Genomic DNA, 8,523 nt, shown 5'->3' with positions numbered 1-8,523 from the left:
TCTCATTTGGAGTACTGTGTGCAGTTCTGGTCGCCGCACCTCAAAAAGGATATTATAGCATTGGAGAAAGTCCAGAAAAGGCCAACTAGAATGATTAACGGGCTGGAACACTTTCCCTATGAAGAAAGGTTGAAACGCTTGGGACTCTTTAGCTTGGAGAAACGTCGACTGTGGGGTGACATGAGAGAGGTTTACAAGGTTATGCATGGGATGGAGAAAGTAGAGAAAGAAGTCCTTTTCTCCCTTTCTCACAATACAAGAACTCGTGGGCATTCGATGAAATTGCTGAGCAGACAGGTTAAAACGGATGAAAGGAAGTAGTTCTTCACCCAAAGGGTGATTAACGTGGAATTCACTGCCACAGGAGGTGGTGGCGGCCACAAGCATAGACACCTTCAAGAGGGGTTTAGATAAAAATATGGAACAGAGATCCATCAGTGGCTATTAGCCACAGTGTGTGTGTGTGTATATATATATATATATATATATATGAGCCACCTAGTGGGAAGGGCGGGATATAAATCTTAGATAAATAAATAAAACAAAAAATATATAAAATTTTTGCCACTCTGTGACACAGAGTGTTGGACTGGATGGGCCATTGGCCTGATCCAACATGGCTTCTCTTATGTTCTTATGTGGCGGCAGCTACAAGCACAGACAGCTTCAAGAGGGGTTTGGATAAAAATATGGAGCAGAGGTCCATCAGTGGCTGTTAGCCACAGCATTTTATTGGAACTATCTGGGCCAGTGATGCTTTGTATTCTGGGTGCTTCTTCTTCTCTCAGCCCCACCCACCTCACAGGGTGTCTGTTGTGGGAGGAGAAGATATGGTAGATTGTGAGCCGCTCTCAGTCTCTGATTCAGAGAGAAGGATGGGGTATAAATCTGCAATCTTCTTCTTTAGAAAGCCGGAAACTCTTGATTTAATTTCAACCCATTGGTTCTGGTCCTACCTTCTGGGGCCACAGAAAACAATTCCACACCATCCTCTATAGGACTTGAAGATGGTGATCTTATCATCTCTCAGCCGCCTCCTCTCCAGGCTAAACACGCCCAGCTCCTTCAACCTTTCCTCAGAGGACTTGGTCTCCAGTATGTGCAAAAAAGGATCTAGGGGTCTTAGTGGACCATACGCTGAACATGAGTCAACAGTGTGATACGGTGGCTAAAAAGGCAAATGCAGTTTTGGACTGTATCAACAGAAGCCTAGTGTCCAGATGACGTGAAGTGATGGTATCACTTTACTCTGCTCTGGTAAGACCTCCCCTGGAGTCTTGTGTTCAGTTTCAGGCACCACATTTTAAGAAGGACATAGACAAGCTGGAACGGGTGCAGAGAAGAAGAAGAAATTGGATTTATATCCCGCCCTCCACTCCGAAGAGTCTCAGAGCGGCTCACAATCTTCTTTACCTTCCTCCCCCACAACAGACACCCTGTGAGGTGGGCGGGGCTGGAGAGGGCTCTCACAGCAGCTGCCCTTTCAAGGACAACCTCTGCCAGAGCTCTGGCTGACCCAAGGCCATGCTAGCAGGTGCAAGTGGAGGAGTGGGGAATCAAACCCGGTTCTCCCAGATAAGAGTCTGCACACTTAACCACCACACCAAACTGGAGGGTAACGAAGATGGTGAGGGGTCTGGAGACCATGTCCTTTGAGGAAAGGTTGATGGAACTGGGCATGTTTAGCCTGGAGAGGAGGCGGCTGAGAGGTGATAGGATCACCATCTTCAAGTCCTATAGAGGATGGTGTGGAATTGTTTTCAGTGGCCTCTGGAAGTAGAACCAGAACCAGTGGGTTGAAATTAAATCAAAAGAGTTTCCGGCTCAACATTAGGAAGAACTTCCTGACCATTAGAGCGGTTCCTCAGTGGAACAGGCTTCCTCAGGAGGTGGTGGGCTCTCCTTCCTTGGAGATTTTTAAGTAGAGGCTAGATGGCCACCTGGCATTAATGAGGATCCTGTGAATTTAGGGAGAGGTGTTTGTGAGTTTCCTGCATTGTGCAGGGGGTTGGACTCGATGACCTTGGAGGTCCCTTCCAACTCTATGATTCTATAAGTATAGGTGAATGGGTTCTGAACTTGCTGAGACTGAAAAGATCTTGGGGTCATAGTGAAGAGCTCAATGAAAATGTCACCCCAGAGTGCTCCAGCAGTGAAAAAGGCAACCACTGTGTTCGGGATTCTTGGGAAAGGGACTGAGAATAAAACGTCCCTCGGTAGCAAGGGTGGAATTCTAGCGGGAGATCCTTTGCATATTAGGCCACACCCCCTGATGTAGCCAATCCTCCGAGAGCTTACAAAAAAAAAGGCCTAGTAAGCTCTTGAAGGATTGGCTACATCAGGGGGTTGTGGCCTAATATGCAAAGGAGTTCCTGCTAGAATTCCACCCCTGCCCAGAAGTGATGTCATTGTGTCGGTGACACTCTGTTTTTTGGGCAAAACAATGGGCTTCTTGGCTTCAAAACCATAGAGTTTACCCAAAACCTAGAGCGTCGCTGTGCAATGTGCCTGGTGCAATGATGTCACCCGGAAGTGATGTCATTGCGTCAGGGATGTTGCACAGTGACATCACTGGGGGTGAGAACTCCTGCCTGGACCTGGGGGGGCTCACTTTTTTCTATCCCCCTCCCCACAGTATTTCCCCCTTTCCTTCCCATTGGCAGCCCCCCATATCCTCTGCCCTTTACCTGCCTCATTCTCTCCTCAGCCGTTCATCTGCCTACCTTGAATTTGATTCCCAACTTCAGTTATATGTATTTACTTCATTTACACCCAGGCTTTTTCTGCAGTGGGCCAAAGCAGGTGATCTTGTTCTCCTCTCCTCCTTTTATAGCTACACAACAACCCAGTGGGGTAGGTTAGTCTGTAAGTCTGTGTCTGGTCCCTATCTCCCAGTCAGAAGAAGAAGATGATGATATTGGATTTATATCCTACCCTCCACTCAGAGCGGCTCACAATTTCCTTTATCTTCCTCCCCCCAAAACAGACACCCTGTGTGGTAGGTGGGGCTAAGAGAGTTCTCCCAGAAGCTGCCCTTTCAAGGACAACTCTGTGAGAGCCATGGCTGACCCAAGGCCATTCCAGCAGCTGCAAGTGGAGGAGTGGGGAATCAAACCCCATTCTCACAGATAAGAGAGCTCTGGCTGACCCAAGGCCATTCCAGCAGCTGCAAGTGGAGGAGGGAGGAATCAAACCTGGTTCTCCCAGATAAGAGAGCTCTGGCTGACCCAAGGCCATTCCAGCAGCTGCAAGTGGAGGAGGGAGGAATCAAACCTGGTTCTCCCAGATAAGAGAGCTCTGGCTGACCCAAGGCCATTGCAGCAGCTGCAAGTGAAGGAGTGGGGAATCAAACCCGGTTCTCCCAGACAAGAGAGCTCTGGATGACCCAAGGCCATTCCAGCAGGTGCAAGTGGAGGAGTGGGGAATCAAACCCGGTTCTCCCAGATAAGAGAGCTCTGGCTGACCCAAGGCCATTCCAGAAGCTGCAAGTGGAGGAGTGGGGAATCAAACCCGGTTCTCCCAGATAAGAGAGCTCTGGCTGACCCAAGGCCATTCCAGCAGCTGCGAGTGGAGGAGTGGGGAATCAAACCCAGTTCTCTCAGATAAGAGAGCTCTGGCTGACCCAAGGCCATTCCAGCAGCTGCAAGTGGAGGAGTGGGGAATCAAACCCAGTTCTCCCAGATAAGAGAGCTCTGGCTGACCCAAGGCCATTCCAGCAGCTGCGAGTGGAGGAGTGGGGAATCAAACCCAGTTCTCTCAGATAAGAGAGCTCTGGCTGACCCAAGGCCATTCCAGCAGGTGCAAGTGGAGGAGAGGGGAATCAAACCTGGTTCTCCCAGATGAGAGAGCTCTGGCTGACCCAAGGCCATTGGAGGAGTGGGGAATCAAACCTGGTTCTCTCAGATAAGAGTCCGCACGCTTAACCACCACACCAAACACTTTAGAAATAAAGTGCACAAGTGTATCAACCCAAAACCTGCTCCCCCTCCCCTCCCCCCTCCTGGTCCGTGGAAAAATTGTCTTCCACAAAACCGGTCCCTGGTGCCATAGCATCCTGGTTGGCTTGGCAGCTGGTGGGTGTGGTCAAATGATGGCGTTGAAGAGCCCATCTTATGTCGCTGCTGTTGCAGGATTTCTCCTTGCCCCTATCCTGGAGGGCTTCTCTGTTGCACTGTGGATTCCCAAATGGACATCCTGCAGTCCTCGGGTATATCTGGGGGCAGCTCTGGCAATGGGGCTGTGCCCACTCGAGGACGCTTGCAGTCTTTATCTTTACTGTCGTCGTGTCAGCCTGGTCATTTTACATACGGAGGAACTGAGGCAGAACGGCAAGGCGTGTGAGAGGTCGCCATGTGCCTGCCGCACACCAGAGGGCGGTATAGGGTCGAAGATGGTTCTGCTCCTTTTTTGGAAAAGGGGATCCTGTTTTGAAATCCAGGAGATTCTGTTAACCTAGGGTTGCCAATCCCCAGGTGGGGGCAGGGGATCCTCCGGTTTGGAGGCCTCCCCCCCCTTCAGAGTCATCAGAAAGTCGTGGGAGGGGAAGGGAAATGTCTGCTGGGCACTCCATTATTCCGGATGGAGACCAATTCCCACAGGATATAATGAATTGATCATGGCTTTCTGGGGCTCTAGGAGGGTTGTTTTTTTAGCTAGAGGCACCAAATTTGCAGCACAGCATCCAGGGCCTCTCCCCAACATACTCTCCAAGTTTAAAAAAGATAGGACCCGGGGGTCCAATTGTATGAGCCCCAGAATAAGGTGCCCCTATCCTTCATTATTTCCAGCGGAGGCAATGGCACGTAAAAGGTGTGCAGACTCTTTAAATGTGCTGACCAGAATCCCTTTGGAGTTCAATCATTCTTGTCGCAACCTCGCTTCTGGCTCCACTCCCAAAATCTCCTGGCTCCACCCCCAAAGTCCCCAGATATTTCTTGAATTGGACCTGGCAATCCTACGTTAACCTCTCTGTCCCTGGTCCGTTCTGCTGTAGTGCTGAGTCTTTAGGGGGGCTTGGTCTTCTCTGCAAGCCACACCCACTGCTCCCGAAATTGGAACCTTATAATCCCAGTTGTGTGGAGGGGACCTCTTTTGCACATGCTCAGAGGCTCTTTTTGACTAAGCTTGTCTAATGCCTAGTATCTTGACCTGCACCACAGCTTCTATGAGGAATTCTGTAGGGTCGGTGTGGGGGAAGTTTTGTCTGGAGCCGAGGGGCAGAACATCTCTGTGAGCTTTAGGGGCTGTATGGGGGCAGGATCTTGAGTGGACAAAGCGTTGCTTGGAAGAGGCTCCAAGGTAAGGCCCTGAAGACCCTGGAGAGCAGCTGCCAGTCTGAGTAGACAAGACTAACCTTGAAGGAACCAGTGGTCTGATTCAGTAGAGGGCAGCTTCATATATACATACCAAGATGGGTCGCGGTCTTAAGAACATAAGAACATAAGAGAAGCCATGTTAGATCAGGCCAATGGCCCATCCAGTCCAACATTCTGTGTCACACAGCGGCCAAATATATATATATATATATATATATATATATATATATATATATATATATATATATATATATATATATATATATATATACACACACACACAAACTGTGGCTAATAGCCACTGATGGACCTCTGCTCCATATTTTTATCTAACCCCTTCTTGAAGGTGGCTATGCTTGTGGATGCCACCACCTCCTGTGGCAGTGAATTCCACATGTTAATCACCCTTTGGGTGAAGAAGTACTTCCTTTTATCCGTTTTAACCTGTCTGCTCAGCAATTTCATCGAATGCCCACGAGTTCTTGTATTGTGAGAAAGGGAGAAAAGTACTTCTTTCTCTACTTTCTCCATCCCATGCATTATCTTGTAAATTTCTATCATGTCACCCCTCAGTCGACGTTTCTCCAAGCTAAAGAGCCCTAAGCGTTTCAACCTTTCTTCATAGGGAAGGTGTTCCAGCCCTTTAATCATTTTAGTTGCCCTTTTCTGAACTTTCTCCAATGCTATAATATCCTTTTTGAGGTGCGGCGACCAGAACTGCACACAGTACTCCAAATGAGACCGCACCATCGATTTATACAGAGGCATTATGATACTGGCTGATTTGTTTTCAATTCCCTTCCTAATAATTCCCAGCATGGCGTTGGCCTTTTTTATTGCAAACGCACACTGTCTTGACATTTTCAGTGAATTATCTACCATGACCCCAAGATCTCTCTCTTGGTCTGTCTCTGCCAGTTCACACCCCATCAACTTGTATTTGTAGCTGGGATTCTTGGCCCCAATGTGCATTACTTTGCACTTGGCCACATTGAACCGCATCTGCCACGTTGACGCCCACTCACCCAGCCTCAAGAGATCCCTTTGGAGTTCCTCACAATCCTCTCTGGTTCTCACCACCCTGAACAATTTAGTGTCATCCGCAAATTTGGCCACTTCACTGCTCACTCCCAACTCTAAATCATTTATGAACAAGTTAAAGAGGATGGGACCCAGTACCGAGCCCTGCGGCACCCCACTGCTTACCGTCCTCCACTGCGAAGACTGCCCATTTATACTCACTCTCTGCTTCCTATTACTCAGCCAGTTTTTGATCCACAAGAGGACCTGTCCTTTTACTCCATGACTCTCAAGCTTTCTTCGTCTCTCTGTAGCAGCAGAAAAGAGCCAAGAGCCCAGGAGCACCATATCGACTAACCAAATTTGTGGCAGTAGAATAGCTTTCATGAATCATAGAATCCTAGAGTTGGAAGGGACCTCCAGGGTCATCTAGTCCAACCCCCTGCCCAATGCAGGAATTTCACAAATGCCTCCCCCTAAATTCACAGGATCTTCATTGCTGTCAGTTGGCCATCTAGCCTCTGTTGAAAAACCTCTAAAGAAGGAGAATCATAGAATTGGAAGGGACCTCCAGGGTCATCTAGTCCAACCCCCTGCACAATGCAGGAATTTCACAAATACCTTCCCCAAACACATACATCCCCAGTTACTCTTGTTGCATGCCTAGAAGTTGGCAAAAAAACCCCCCTCCAGGATTCCTGGCCAAACTGGCCTGGAGAAAAGTTGTTGACTGACCCCAAAGCGGCAATCAGCATTTCCCTGAACAGATAAGAAAGGGCCACAAGAACCGAGGTAACTGAACTTCCAGCAGCTGCAAGTGGAGGAGTGGGGAATCAAACCTGGTTCTCCCAGATAAGAGTACGCACACCTAACCACTACACCAAACTGGCTTTCTTATAGATCTGAGTGGGCAGCCGTGTTGGTCTGAAGTAGTAGAACAAAATAGTTGCACCTTTAAGACCAACTTAGTTTTATTCAGAAGCTTAAGCTTTCGTGTGCTCTGAGCACACTTCATCAGACAAGGATTCTGTACCGCATTCCTCATCTAAGGAAGTGTGCTTACAGCACACGAAAGCTTACGTTCTGAATAAAAATAAGTTGGTCTTAAAGGTTCAACTGGAATCCTATTTTATTTTTCTACCTATATGTGCAGATGTCAGCAGCCCTAAGGCTGTCGAGCAAGAGCCAGTTTGGCGTAGTGCTTAAGTGCGTGGACTCTTATCTGGGAGAACCAGGTTTGATTCCCCACTCCTCCACTTGCATCTGCTGGAATGGCCTTGGGTCAGCCAGAGCTCTGGCAGAGGTTGTCCTTGAAAGGGCAGCTGCTGTGAGAGCCCTCTCCAGCCCCACCCACCTCACAGGGTGTCTGTTGTGGGGGAGGAAGGGAAAGGAGATTGTGAGCCGCTCTGAGACTCTTTGGAGTGGAGGGCGGGATATAAATCCAATATCTTCATTTACCTCACAGGGTGTCTGTTGTGGGGGAGGAAGGTAAAGGAGATTGTTAGCCGCTCTGAGACTCTTCGGAGTGGAGGGCGGGATATAAATCCAATATCTTCTTCTTCTTCTTCTGTGGGAAACATGGGTGGGCCAGGCAGGGAATGGAGTGGTGGAAGGAGAAACATAAGAGAAGCCCTGTTGGATCAGGCCAGTGGCCTCTCCAGTCCAACACTCTGTGTCACATCAGAACAAAAGAGAAGCCCTGCTGGATCAGGCCAGTGGCCCCTCCAGTCCAACACTCTGTGTCACACATAAGAACCTAAGAGAAGCCCTATTGGATCAGGCCAGTGGCAAATCCAATCCAACACTCTGTGTCACATCAGAACAAAAGAGAAGCCCTGCTGGATCAGGCCAGTGGCCCCTCCAGTCCAACACTGTGTCACACAGTGGCCAAATATATATGTGTGTATATATGGATGGACCTCTGTTCCATATTTTTATCCAATCCCCTCTTGAATCCCTCCTGTGGCAGTGAATTCCACATGTTAATCACCCTTTGGGTGAAGAAGTACTTCCTTTTATCCGTTTTAACCTGTCTGCTCAGCAATTTCATCGAATGCCCACGAGTTCTTGTATTGTGAGAAAGGGAGAAAAGTACTTCTTTCTCTACTTTCTCCATTCCATGCATTATCTTGTAAACCTCTATCATGTCACCCCGCAGTCGACGTTTCTCCAAGCTAAAGAGTCCCAA

Source organism: Heteronotia binoei, unplaced genomic scaffold (assembly GCF_032191835.1).
Source record: "Heteronotia binoei isolate CCM8104 ecotype False Entrance Well unplaced genomic scaffold, APGP_CSIRO_Hbin_v1 ptg000860l, whole genome shotgun sequence".
NCBI lineage: Eukaryota > Metazoa > Chordata > Lepidosauria > Squamata > Gekkonidae > Heteronotia > Heteronotia binoei.
This window is presented reverse-complemented; position numbering follows the sequence as displayed.